Here is a 13,243-nt window from a genome sequence, read left to right as displayed (position 1 = left end):
ACAGCATTTGGAGGCCTGGCATACCTTGCATGAATAACTTAGAACACAACTATCAATAAATATTTAATATTGCCTTGTAAGTTATTGATTTTTTCTTAGAAAAGTTCAAGGAAATAATGTCAAAATAATAAATCATGGTTTACAAACTTTCAGTGTTTCATAATGTGTACAATGTGTATATAACAACTCTGTAAACTATGTTCCTATTAAAATATCCTATTATTTATCCAGTGGTAATAAAGATCCAATTTACCTCATTTAAAAGTAATTACAAATCAGATTAATGTATTGAATATCTTTAAAAGCCATTTTTACTTTTCACAAATGTTGCTTCCTTAGACTATTAAAATGATTTGAATTTAAAATGTGATAGAAATTTGCATTGTTATCAGCTGCAGATTTGGCACAGTAAGCAATTAAGGAGTTTCTCTGTCATCCATCAATAATGTTGAATTTTCTCTCACTGTGGCAGTTCACATTTAATCAAATTAGTGCAAAAGTAGCAACTGGTTTAATAGTGAGCCCAAAATAGCAGAAAAATATAACCAATCTTTTATCTGACCATAGTGAATATATAATGAATCAGGTAGTATTAGCACTTTCAAGTTCTGCAAAACAGCTCACCAGCGATAATGCTCAGGATGCACCGCCTCGGGGACAGGCTGCTGCCCCAAATGAAGCAGTCAGGCAGCAAGGTGAAAGCCGAAATGGCTTTTGTTCCTCCATCTACTCTTGTGTCGGTTGCAGTGCAGCCAGGGAACGATGGGGCGCTGGGGTCTCTGTCAGGCTTTGCCTTTGTTGCATTCAAAGAAGAGAGACAGTGGCAAACTCAGGCTTTTAAAAATTATGAATTAGAGCTACATAAAAGTGAGACTCTGCCTGTAACACACCCAGGGCTCCTTTTCTTTTTTGTTTAGCTCACATCCTGAACATATTTTCAGCTTGATTATAGAGCAGTAAGATTTTGTTTGTTTGTTGTGTGTTTTTTTTAATGAAGCTGACATACTAATATGTTCATTAATCTAGTTTTGGGCTTGTTAAAAAAAAAAGTATGAAATATTAGAAGACTCACAGTAAACTATCGAGGACTGGTAACATTGTATCATAATAAGACGACTATACCAAACACCACTGGGCATTTTTTTCTGTGTAAAAATTTTATAAGAACTTCCATTAATTATGTACTTTGCATCCTTTTAGATTGTTTGAATTAAAAAGGGATCCACTTAGGTATAAAAACAAGGCCTATTCAGTTGGCACTAATTCTCTGGGAAGATTCAAGGTAGGAAAAGGTTTTGAATGAGTGTAAAAGTTTGTTGTTTGTTGGTGGGGTTTTTTTAAGCAATTACTTAAATTTCTGAGCAGTTCCTTATTCTCTTGTTGAAATAATACCTTTTGCCCTACTCTTCACTAAAAAGTCTTGCAGAGTGTTACCTAAAATGGGAACTGTAAAACCAAGAAGCAGAAGGGAAGCAACATATGCTAATAATTTTGACACACCAGTCTAAGCCTATGAGCAATTCTTTTGTTTGGGCAGTCGGTAGGTAGCCTAACACCACGGCAGAGGCACACAACCGAAAAAGTGACATGGCAGAGCACTGGTGTGAAGTTACACAAGCAGATGAAAGGCAAAGAGATGTTTTCCCTATGCTTTGTTCATGTGCTTTCCATTCATGTTGCTAGATCTCAAACATGGTTGATATATTCTCTGGTTAACAAGGAATCCCTGTAAAAGGGACCTTACTCTTCAAGCAGCCAAGTTAATTTAATACAAAATAAAATTCTACCTCCTAATTCTCTTTTCTTCTATGCCTTTTGCCTCTTGAGGTGATTTTGACTGGAGTCCAGTATCTAAATCCTGAGGGGCACCTGGACCCGAGGAGTTTGTTGTACTGTTTCAAGAAGACCCACGTATTCTGGGAGAGACATTAAAAGATGTTTCTTCCACTTAGCATTATCCCATGAAATACAAGGCACAAGTTGTACCCAACTGACATCAGACTGAATTTTCTAACATAAACTGTCTAGTTACATGAACCTCGGTTTGATTAGGGGTGTACAACCACATCCATGAAGATAATTCTTGTTGCGTTTAAGCAGGTGTGCTCTAACAAGCACTGGAAATTTATTACTTTATTGCTGTTCATAATGTACACACATGCAGTGAGTTATTCTTCCTTGAAGTGAGTTGTTTTGGAGCCTGGTGACTTCAAATTCAAGCGGCTCACAAAGCTGTTTCTTTGCTTCTCAAATGAATTAATTCTTTGTCCAACTTTATTCTTATTTTGCATCTCTGGGTCTTCATAGATCATTGTCGCAATAGGCAGAACAATATTCAGGATTTATACCACTTGGATTTACTTTGTTTTGAACAACAGCCTGAGTTCAGGGGAGGTGTATGATAAGGGTTAGAAAGACTTACAGTAAAAGCCACATGCAATCTCTGAGGCAGAATGAACTTGGGGCTCTCTTAAAAGCAAAGATATGGTTTGACTCCTGGCTGGCAATAATTTCTAGTCCTGTTACTCTGTTCCCCATCTGTAAATTGAGGATAATAACATTTCCTTGTCTTCCAGATTATTCCAAACACTGGCTAGAAATCGTTAATATCTTTGTTATGTTATGCTAGGAAAATACTAGATGTTACCTGTAAGACAATGAGGACATCCACAAAATACAAACTGTTTAGAATGAACTGTGGGATGATTGTTAGATGGAGTCGTTTTTTTAATCATCAGATATGTGATGCTGTACAATGTTCTTTCAATAGGACAAGTTAAGGATAAATCCCCTAACTACTAAAGAGATCCTGCAGAAAATAGATCTGGTGTGTAAGGAAGATCCTTTTCAACTCCTTCTCAGTATGCAAAAAAAAAGGCAAGTATCTCATCAGGACTCTTCCCCTCAAATTTCTAGGGCTGTGTAATGCACCTTATACTTTTCCGTGCATTTTTTAAAAACTGTGTTTCAAGACAGCTGACCGTATATCCCTTAAGAGAACCCTACTTAATTTTAAGCTAACTGGCTAATAAAATATTTTCTCAATGTAAAGAAATGTCTTATAGAAACCACAGTGCACAGTGCATACTTTTGGCACTGTTGTAGGCACCCTAAAGCAGCAGTTACATGTGTTGTAAAAAAAAGAGTGACTCTACTATGAATAAAAGAAAATTTGTGCCACTTCCTGGAGTTTTCTTGGGTGAGGCAAACTGGAAATTATGTCAGAAGTTACGTGTTTTATTCATATAGACTTCTTAATCAACTTTATTCTTCTGTTAGTATTTTACAGACACAGAATTACTAAGAATTGAAAAAAAAAATCAAGTATCTCATTTCAACTCATCTCTTTTCAGTTTTAGAAACCCCAAATCTAAATGCTGTCTGTCATTTCACTAAAGCCAGTGCTCATGCTTGCTCCTATAACAAGACTTTAATGATGATACAAAAAACTTTGAAGATATGATCCATCTGCAATTTACAGAGAGGGCAATTAAGAGAAAGGACAGCAATCTTTTCTGAGCTAATCACACCCAACTTCTCAGTTTCCATTACACTAACAGGTCTTCGCTGACGCCGCCTTTTCAACACTGAACTATTCTGCCACCGATATGAACTGTGCCTGATATGTAATTAATTCATTGCTTGACTTCTATTTCACCTAGAATGAACACAACCACTACCACAAACACTGTAAGTTTATTTTATATCATTATTTCCCTTTCTTTACAAAGCTGTATACAATTTTTACAGCAAAGATTTGCAGGCCAGAGAAAAATAAAGCTCGACTCTTTTTTTGAAACAGACTGTGCTCATCTTCAGATCACAGATTAGCTCAGGAAATATTTTCTGCTGGAAAGTTTGTTCAAACGGGAATTCAAATGGAGTCACTAAAGTTGCATATAACATTTGTTTCTTGAGCTTGCACTACCAGATTCTGCTGACACAGCTGCAACAAGGATACATGTAGTCCCTACACTGCAGGATCCCTCCTGAAGAGAAAATTGATCATCAAAACTCTACTGTTAGCAGAGTTGCTTATTTCATTTGTAGGATAAACACTCTGCAGACTGTATAGACTGAAACTGTATCTTTCCCACCTAGAGCACTTTTCTGTGAAAACCACATTTACCTTTCAGTGGAGACATAGACAGCATCCACTCATATTTTTTTTTTGGAAAAAAGTGGCATTAGTCATACATTTCCTATTGCCTCTTCCATTTTTAGGAACTGATGGTGACCTTATAGCAGTTTTGATTCCTACATCAGTATAATCCATTGGACTTTCTTTCCTCACGTTGCATACAATAGAAACTAGAGAAGCAGAAGTTGCAAGGCATCTCCCACATCACAGGAAAAATGATTCCCTGCGCATCATCAGTTATTGCAATTGGCTTTTCTTCTTGAACTTGGGTATAGACTCTGATTGTCGGCACATGGGCCAACAGAGCTATTAAGATGTTTCTGTTTCAGCATCAGTGCTCTGGCAATGTATTTAAGGCTAAGTAGAATCAGTAAACCTGATGGCAATGAACAAGATTGCCAGATTGACTTTACACTTTAATTAATTACAAGGGCTTGCAAATTATCTTTACAGATGTAAGTCTAGCCTTAAATAAGGAAATAATTCATTAACTATTAAGAAAAAAAGAACTTAATAACCAAAAGCACCAGTTTACAACAAAATAAAGCAATTAAAAGCAATAAAAGGAGACATTATTAATAATTTACACAGTGTAGAAGAAATTAATGCAAGGATGACAGGCCAAGAGAGCATGGAAAAAGAAATCTTAAATAAGAGAGTGGCAGTGGCAGTCACACATGTTAGTATTTTAATTTTCAAATTTTCTTAAGGTTTTTATTGCTCAGAATAAAGGAACCTGACCACTGTAGATTCTATGAAATGAAGAATTCATACCTGGGGCCAGAGAACGTAACGCAGCACTTTGCAATTTTTTATGTCCTATGATAAAAAAAGATTACATGCAGTCCAAGATGTAACTAACTGGGCAAAACCATCATTCTTGGAAAAGTAGTTCTACTCTAAAAATATGACTGTAAAAGCTCATCTGTGTAAGGCTCTGAATCTTATGTGTCTCAATGGCTGTAAATCGCATTTGTTCAAAGCACAAGTCGTTTTTTTCTCTTCCAAAAACATGGCCAGAAGGCTTCCCTTGGGATAAGAAAATTCTGCTGTGTTCCTTTTGGCTTATGCATCATCCTCAGAAAGATGATTCATTTGAATCCATATTTCTGACTATGATATGTGAGCCAAAAGGAAAGCAGCAGAAGTTTCTTGTAATACTGACTACTTGCAGAAATCTTTAGATACGGCACAATGACTCAGAGCTGACTCTGAATGATAGTGGAGCACCTCACCTGGCTAACTAGATTTGCTGAAGGCTAGTGTTAAAATGGTCATATAGTTACCATGGTTATCTGCTCGGTAACTGAGACACAGCCTTGAATTTTGCAGCATGTACATAAAAAAGACTAAAGCTCCTTTGACAAAGAGAGTCTACCGCCACACTTGAGATACATAATAAACTTGCAACAGTATGCAGTATACCACTGCTTCAGTTAATATCTAATCTCCTAGTTAAATAAAATACTACCAAGAGCAATCTGCAACTGCATCGGGCAGCAATTCCTCTCTGGGGTTCTACTTAGCCAGCTCAGGTGTTGTTAACTACCCCACAGTTCTGGCTGCAAGGTCTGAGGACTGGAAAGAAATATTTCAAAATGCCATGAGTCGGTCCTCTGAAATGTGAAAACAATCTCAGTAGCTATGACTACGTTGGCCTGTAGTAACCTCTAGGATGCCAGTCAGCCAGCAAAGCCAGAAAGGCCTGTCTACTACTCAGATTTCAACAAGAAAGCACCTTTTATCCTCAAAAATGAAACAAAGTTGATAACCAGCTTTTTGAGGTGTAATTGAAGTCACTACCTGAATGAAGTTACTGAATGGCAGTAACACAATCCAGGCGTATGAGGAGGAAACACACAACCAGCTGAAGACTTGTCTCCTCATACAACAGCATTTACAGGCATTAGCTCTCCTTCCTACCTTTAATTTTTTCAGTATTATTGGGCCATATACAATCATTGCACACACACAAAATCAATTTGATTTGTAGCTGAACAAAATAGTTAATTCCCTTCAATACAGAGTGAACATGCAGGGCCATATTCAGCTTGTATGCAAGCAGTGGCAGTGCATTCAAAATAAATATACCCTGCTTTCTGTATTACAGATGAGGTTGATGGGCTATAATCCACACAGAAGCACAAGAAAGATGCTTATATCAGCTTTAATTTTGCCTGTTGCACTGCTGCCACAAACGAAGACTGAGTTTTGGCTGTAAACCACAAGTTTGATGACAGTTTTTGTTCTGGTTTATAGCAGGAGACAGAAGGGAGTGCAGCCCAGCCTGCTGGCACCGTAGTGTTAAGTGTGAGAGATAGTAAAGATACTGTCAGCTGAGTGAACAGAAGAGGCTTGAGTGCATGCAGAAATAACACTGCCTGAGGAAAGAATTGGCAGTTTTACTTAAGCGTTTTCCAGCAGGAAGGGCAATGTTTTACCTGAGGCATTTTATTGCCTTTTCCTTTTCTCCACTCCTTTGCATCCTTCTCTTTACCCTTCCCTTTTGACTAGAGGAGTGATTTCATGAAACTCCACTTCTCCTAAAGCCCCTTGTACAAGGGCTGCTCTACAATCTCCATGCCAGGAAAAGGCTCCATATTAACGACGAAGCAGAGGTGGTTGTGACTTGTGACATAGGCCATTGGATCCAAGCTTGTTCAAACTAAGTGGGTGGTGGTGAGGGCACAGGAGCAGTGGCCACAGATGGTGACACTGCAATCACACAATCACAGAATAATTTAGGTTGGAAGTGATCTCTGGGATCTATCCAGTACAACACCCTGCTTAAAACAGGTCTAGTTAGATCAGGTTGCTCAGGGCCAGACCCAACTTGAACACCTTCAAGGATGGAGATGCTACAGCCTCACTCGGCTCCTATTCCAGTGTTCTTCTACCCTGTTAGTAAAAAAACATTTGTCCTTTGTATCTAATATCATCTTCCTATGTTCCAACTTACGTTCATCACTTCTCAACCTATTGCTGTGGACCAGCAAGTAGAGTCTGGCTCCACCTCGTCTGTATCCTCCCATCAGGTGTTCATAGGCAGCAATAAGGCCTCCCCAAGCATCCTCAACTTCACCTTGAGGCTAAACAACCCCAGCTCACTCAGCCTCTCCTTGTACCTTGCTTGCACCGGAGAGCCCAAAGCTGGACACAATACTCCCAATTCAGTCCCACACGCACTGAATTGAGGGGAATGACCACTTCCCTCATCCTGCTGGCTGCTGCCTTGCTAATGCAACCTGGCATGCCCATTGCTGCCTCTGCTGCCAGAGCACAACCTTGGCTTATGTCCACCTTGTAGACCACAGGATCCCCAGGTCCCACAGCTCTTCTGCAAAGCCATTTACTACACAGCCATCCCCCAGCCTGTAATGTTGAATAAGGTTATTCCATGTCAGATGCAAGACTTTGCACTTGCTTTTGTTGACCTTTCTGAGATCAACATCAGACCATTTCTCCAGCCTGTTGAGGGTCCACTGAACACCCTTGTCCTCCAGTGTATTAACTGGTCCCACACACACAGCCTCCCCACCTCCACCCCCCAGCCCTCGTCAATTGGGGATGTTGTCAAACTTGCAAACAGTATTGGCCTGAATAGTGAGCAGCCTTAAAAGGCAGGTAATCACTGTAAATGGCCTGTGTTTGTCCTGGAGAGTGAAAATTCATGCTGGACTTGGGAAGACTAGAAAAAAGGCTAGTGGGTGAACCACTAAATGAATAATCCTGTACAGAACAGATGCACCAAAGCTGAAGGGCTGCTACTGCAGTGAAACTGTGGGAGCAGACCTGAAGAATTTGTGTTCATAGTGTTCAGTAGAGTGTGAGATTTCTCTACTCTGGCCCTTAAAGAAATCCCTGTCTTCAGCTCTATTGGGTTAGGGGTTTTTTGTTGCATTCAAACACTATTCTTAATGCTGACAGGAAATATAACAAATAAAGGTAATAATCAAAATTTATTCCTACTGATGGAACTTCATTCTTAGTAGATGGTATGATCTTAATATATGATATAAATGAGGGTTCTAGATACTACTTGCTGATAAAATCTAAAATAAAATACTAAATTATTATATTTAAAATGTTCATAACTGATTATCAGTTTAAGATTAGGAAATCTTGGCTAAAGTTTTGGCTAAAACATTTCCCTGCACCAAAAATTTGAAAGCAATAGTTTTGATTTTCAAAATTCTTCTGCTGGCTGAAAAACTGTCCCATCAGCCCCTGAGAATGGTATTGTATCCACTAAGCAATGGCTGGAGATGACAGATGGTTGTAACCAAATTAACATCCAATGTGTATTGTTTGGTTTCAAGGTGTAGAAGATTGGGCTGCACTACTGTCTGCATAAAAACCCGTGCAGGAGATTTAGGTATACTTAGATAACTGAATATGTTTTGGTTTTGTTATATTCTTTGTAATTTAGTTTAATTTCTTTCTTCATACATTACTGAATAGCTTTCCATCATTTTGCTGTAAGGGCATACCTTCAAAGTGCTAGTACCAATAAACTTTTAACAAATTTACATGGCGTTTATTGAGATAAAATGTTCCATCACACAATGCAACTTTTATGAGTGTTCTTAGTGTTAATGGTTAAATGAGATACAAGTCTTTTCCTCCCAATACTCTTTTGCTGTAGGGTGGTAAGGGTGGTAAACATAGTCATCAGGTAGTATATTTATTTATCCTAGACTTGCTCACCTTCCCTCAACTGTTGTGTTAAAACAAAACTTAATGTCCAAATAGATAGAATTTAATTATATTCTGAATATTTTCTTCTAGATGGATTTCAAAATAATGCATGCCTCAGGTTACCCCTAATGTTTGCAGGACATAATATGAAGCAAACAATAACCTTTTCTGATTATAGTCTGTGGCTGCTAATGTGAGGTTTATCATGGTTTTGTGGGGTACTGTCATGATTTGTTGCCTTTCACCACCAGTACAGTGATGTTCTGGCTTTGCTCCTAGAAGCCAAGAAATAACTTACAGGATGTGCAAAAAAAGAAATGGGAGATAAGCCACAGCAAATTGGCTGCAGCAAATAAGTAAGATAGCGGAATGTGTGGGAGGGTAAGATTTGGTCTAAGTTAGAACAAGCCTTTGGAAGAAACATCTTTGGAAATCTTACATGCTGGTTATGCTGTGTCACTGTCTCCACCTTGTTCTGATCATACATTTTACGTGGTTTCCATCTAAATTATTTGCACTGACTCATAGTAAGCTTGCTTCAGCCTATTATGAAGTTTAATTAGCAATGTTGACAAATCTTGTGCATATTTTCCAATGTTCATAAAAGTAATTATTTGACACAAAGTGCAAAGCTATTATAACAAGACAAAAAAGTTCCTACAGCATTTTTCAATACACAATAAGTGCTAAAAGAGTGCATGGGATCAGTGACAAAAAGTGCCCAGAGTACCCACCAGTTCTGTGATTTTCCAGATGCTCTCTTTTACACTCTTCTAGCAGACCAAGTTCAGATATCAACAGAAGCAACCAGCGAGGTGGGTCTATCTTCTTTCATTTCTCTAAATAAATGAAATAAATTCCTAAAAGAAGTCATGTATTTCTGATGAAAGCAACAGAGATTGATTTCTCCTGCTTCTGCTTTATCGCTACCCTCATAACAGAGATGCTTGGCAGCCTGAAATAGGACATGACATGTTGTCATCTTTCCTTCTCTATCCCTTTCATGTCCTTTAGGGAATCTCAACACAAATGCCTCATTTCAAGGAAATAAAATTTCTCTGCCTCTGGCACTTCTCTTTGCCTTTCTTCTACTCATTGTTATTGTAACTTTTGCTCATTTCACTGTTCTTTGGCAATGACAGCAGTATGTCCCATTACTATTGAGAAGCTCCCTCAAACATCTGAGAAAAAAAGAAAAAAATCCCAGAGAACAATCATTCCACTTGACACAATGTATTTTATCACTTATCATAGCTGAAATTATGAAAAAGCTGTTGTAGAAGACAGAATAATTCCATATGTTCCAGACATGCAGTATCTCTGTCTTGCACAGGGCTATTAGGGACAGGATAAGAGAGCAAAAAGTGACCCAGAAGAGTGCAGCAATGAAAAATACATGATCACATTGACAAACATGGAGTTGAAATAGCCAGCATAACCGGGACCATGACATATGGTGCTCTGTGCTCAGCGCTATCTTCTGTAATAACACTGCCTATACTACGGAAGTTCACCCCAGATATGTCAGGTTTTGCCAGCTATTAACAATACCATCTCTATTTTTCTTACCAAGCTGTGAAATAAATGGCAAAAGACCAGTTAAGAACATGTCTCCTCTTTCACAAGAACACTTGACCATCATAGACCCAAGCAAGAAAATACAGGCTATAAAGTATTCATCTTCTCAAACTCCGAATCTGAGATATCTCTTATGTGAGCCATTTTCACTCAGATTAATTCAGCTCTTATAGAAACCAGAAACACAACTGTGATGCTTACTTATAGAGGATCAAAACCTAAGGGATTCATAAAGTCACAGATCTTCTTTTTTTTTTTTTTTGTACTTGGATTTGTTATTCTGAGGGATTTAAATGTATACAAATAAAACAGGAGATTAAAAACCTTAAGACACAGTCTCTCACTTTCTAGCTCAGAGGTTATCTTTGACCTAACCCACACAGTAGATGACATGGTGTTTGGGGGCACATGCCATCTACAGTCATGTATACAGTTGTGAACAGATGAATTTTTTCCCACTGCCTGAAAGCTTGCTTTCTAATGTTATGTGCCAGTTGATGTAAGATTATCATATGCTCTATAAAGGAAGTTTATTTCTGGAGTAAATTTCTGGAGGAATTCGTGGAGGAATGCATTAGCATAATACCAGTTGGTAAAATCACTCAGTGTACTTCCTTTATCAGTTTGGTTTTTTTAAATATTTCTTAATCTTTTTTTTTCAGTATCAACATACAGGTATGAACTAAACTGAAATACAATTGAGATACAGCATTGGCTCCAAATATTGGTACACTTTTCTGTTGCCAAGATGACTCAGCAAAGGATGAAGATGAATCATAGCCAGAATGGGTATTGATTGGCAAATAAAAAAAAATAATCAAAGTTTGCAGTGACAATATAATCTACTTTGTCATAGAGGATTCAGATGTGAATTGGTCAGTCCAGGTCATACTTAGGAATACTTATTGTTCTTTGTATTGTTGCCCATCATCTTTCCTTACCTAGAACATTGCCTGTAGCAGTGGACAATGACCTGGCATCGGTTATTGCTCACACTGCCTCTTGGCTGGACTAGAGACACCAATACAATTGGATGTAAATTCTCCAGCGCTTAGAAAAAATAATTAATGCAAAATGCTGCAGGCATCTCAACAACGCAGACTACACCTCTGGTTACCAAGCACAGCAAACCCATTTTTTATGTTGACTTTGCAGAGAAATAAAAAATCCAATTCAAAAAGACTCTGGTCTAGAACCCCAAAATGCCTAACTGTCCACAATGAAGATTGAGATCTGCAGTTATTGCCCTCTGATACAGAGGAAAATTTCTTACTTCAACACCATATCTCTCCATTTAAAACCCCTACACTGCAGCAACAAAACAGGACAGAGACTGCACGCATATTGCTCCCTGAAGAAAAGGTGTAAGTAAATCCATGAGCAATGGTCACACTTAGTGTACCACCCAGAGAACATCTCAGATTTTATGATGTCAAGTGCAATACGGACCTCCAAAGAGTAGAATAATCATTAAATAGAAAACAGATAAGATACTTTGCTAATGCTATAGGAACTACTGGCTGTGTCTACGCAAACTTTTCAATAACTGTTGAGTTCAGAAGTAGATGACATTGCAGATGTACTTTCAGATTGGACGCTGGGTTTGTTGAGACCTATGATTCAGTATCAGAGCCCCTGCAGGTGTCTGCTGACTTTCCAGAGAAATAGCTCAAGTACCTGCTTCCCTTTCATGCATAGGTGAATTTGGACTGGCTGTAGACTTAGCATTTGTCAGCTTCTCTTCTCTTTTGGTCTGTGGTTCTACTTGATCCAAATTTGCCAATGACCTTTCAGCAAGAACTAACTCAGCACTGCACACTGTCTTCAAAGCAGAGTGCAGGGGGAACCATACTGCAAATCTGACCTGTAAAACTGGAGAATGGTAAAACATATAGTATCTTCTGTAAGCAGGTGAAATCACATAACTGGAACAGTTTCAGGGATGGGGCAAAGTTTAGGTTCAGTTAAAATGTGTGCTTGTGTCTGTCAATTCATAGGCCAAGAATCACCTGAGACGTGGTGTATATCTTAAATCACATAATAAGAGTTCGTAAATGTGGTTTTCATGCTTATAAATTTCTCTTTTTAAACTGGGTGCACATATATGATGGTAACTTTTTTAATCAGTTGGTGCAGGAGCCAACAAGGAGAGGAGTATTACTGGACCTAGTACTGACAAACACAGAGGGACTGGTGGAGGACATTAAGGTTGGGGACAGCCTTGGCTGTAGTGATCACGAGAAGACAGAGTTCAGGATCATGGGTAGCAAGCAGAAAACAACAAGTATGATTGCAACCTTGGACTTTAGGAGAGCTAACTTTGATGTCTTCAAGAAACTGCTCAGAGAGATCCCGTGGGCTAGCGCTCTGGAAGGCAGGGGGACTCAAGAGAGCTGGTTGGTATTAAAATACCACTTTCTCCAAGCTCAGGATTGGTGCATCCCTAAAAGCAAGAAATCAGGCAAGGGATGCAGGAGACCTGCATGGTTCAGCAGGGAGCTTCTGAAAAAGCTCAAGTGGAAGAAGGAAGTTTACAGCACGTGGAAGAAGGGACTGACCACTTGGGAAGATTACAAGCATGCCATCAGAGTATGCAGGATGAAACAAGGAAAGCCAAGGCCTCCTTGGAATTAAACGTGGCAAGGGATGTCAAGGGCAACAGGAAGGGTTTCTTCAAGTATATTGGAGGCAAAAGGAAAACTAGAGAAAATATGGGCCTGCTGTTGAATGAGACAGGAGCCATGCAGAGAAGCTGGAGTTACTTAATGCCTTCTTTGCTTTGGTCTTTACCGATCGGGACAGCCCTCAGAAGTCCCAGACTTCGCA

Source organism: Chroicocephalus ridibundus, chromosome Z, assembly GCF_963924245.1.
Source record: "Chroicocephalus ridibundus chromosome Z, bChrRid1.1, whole genome shotgun sequence".
NCBI classification, from domain to species: domain Eukaryota; kingdom Metazoa; phylum Chordata; class Aves; order Charadriiformes; family Laridae; genus Chroicocephalus; species Chroicocephalus ridibundus.
The sequence above is the reverse complement of the archived record's forward strand: the minus strand, read 5'-3'. Positions refer to the sequence as shown.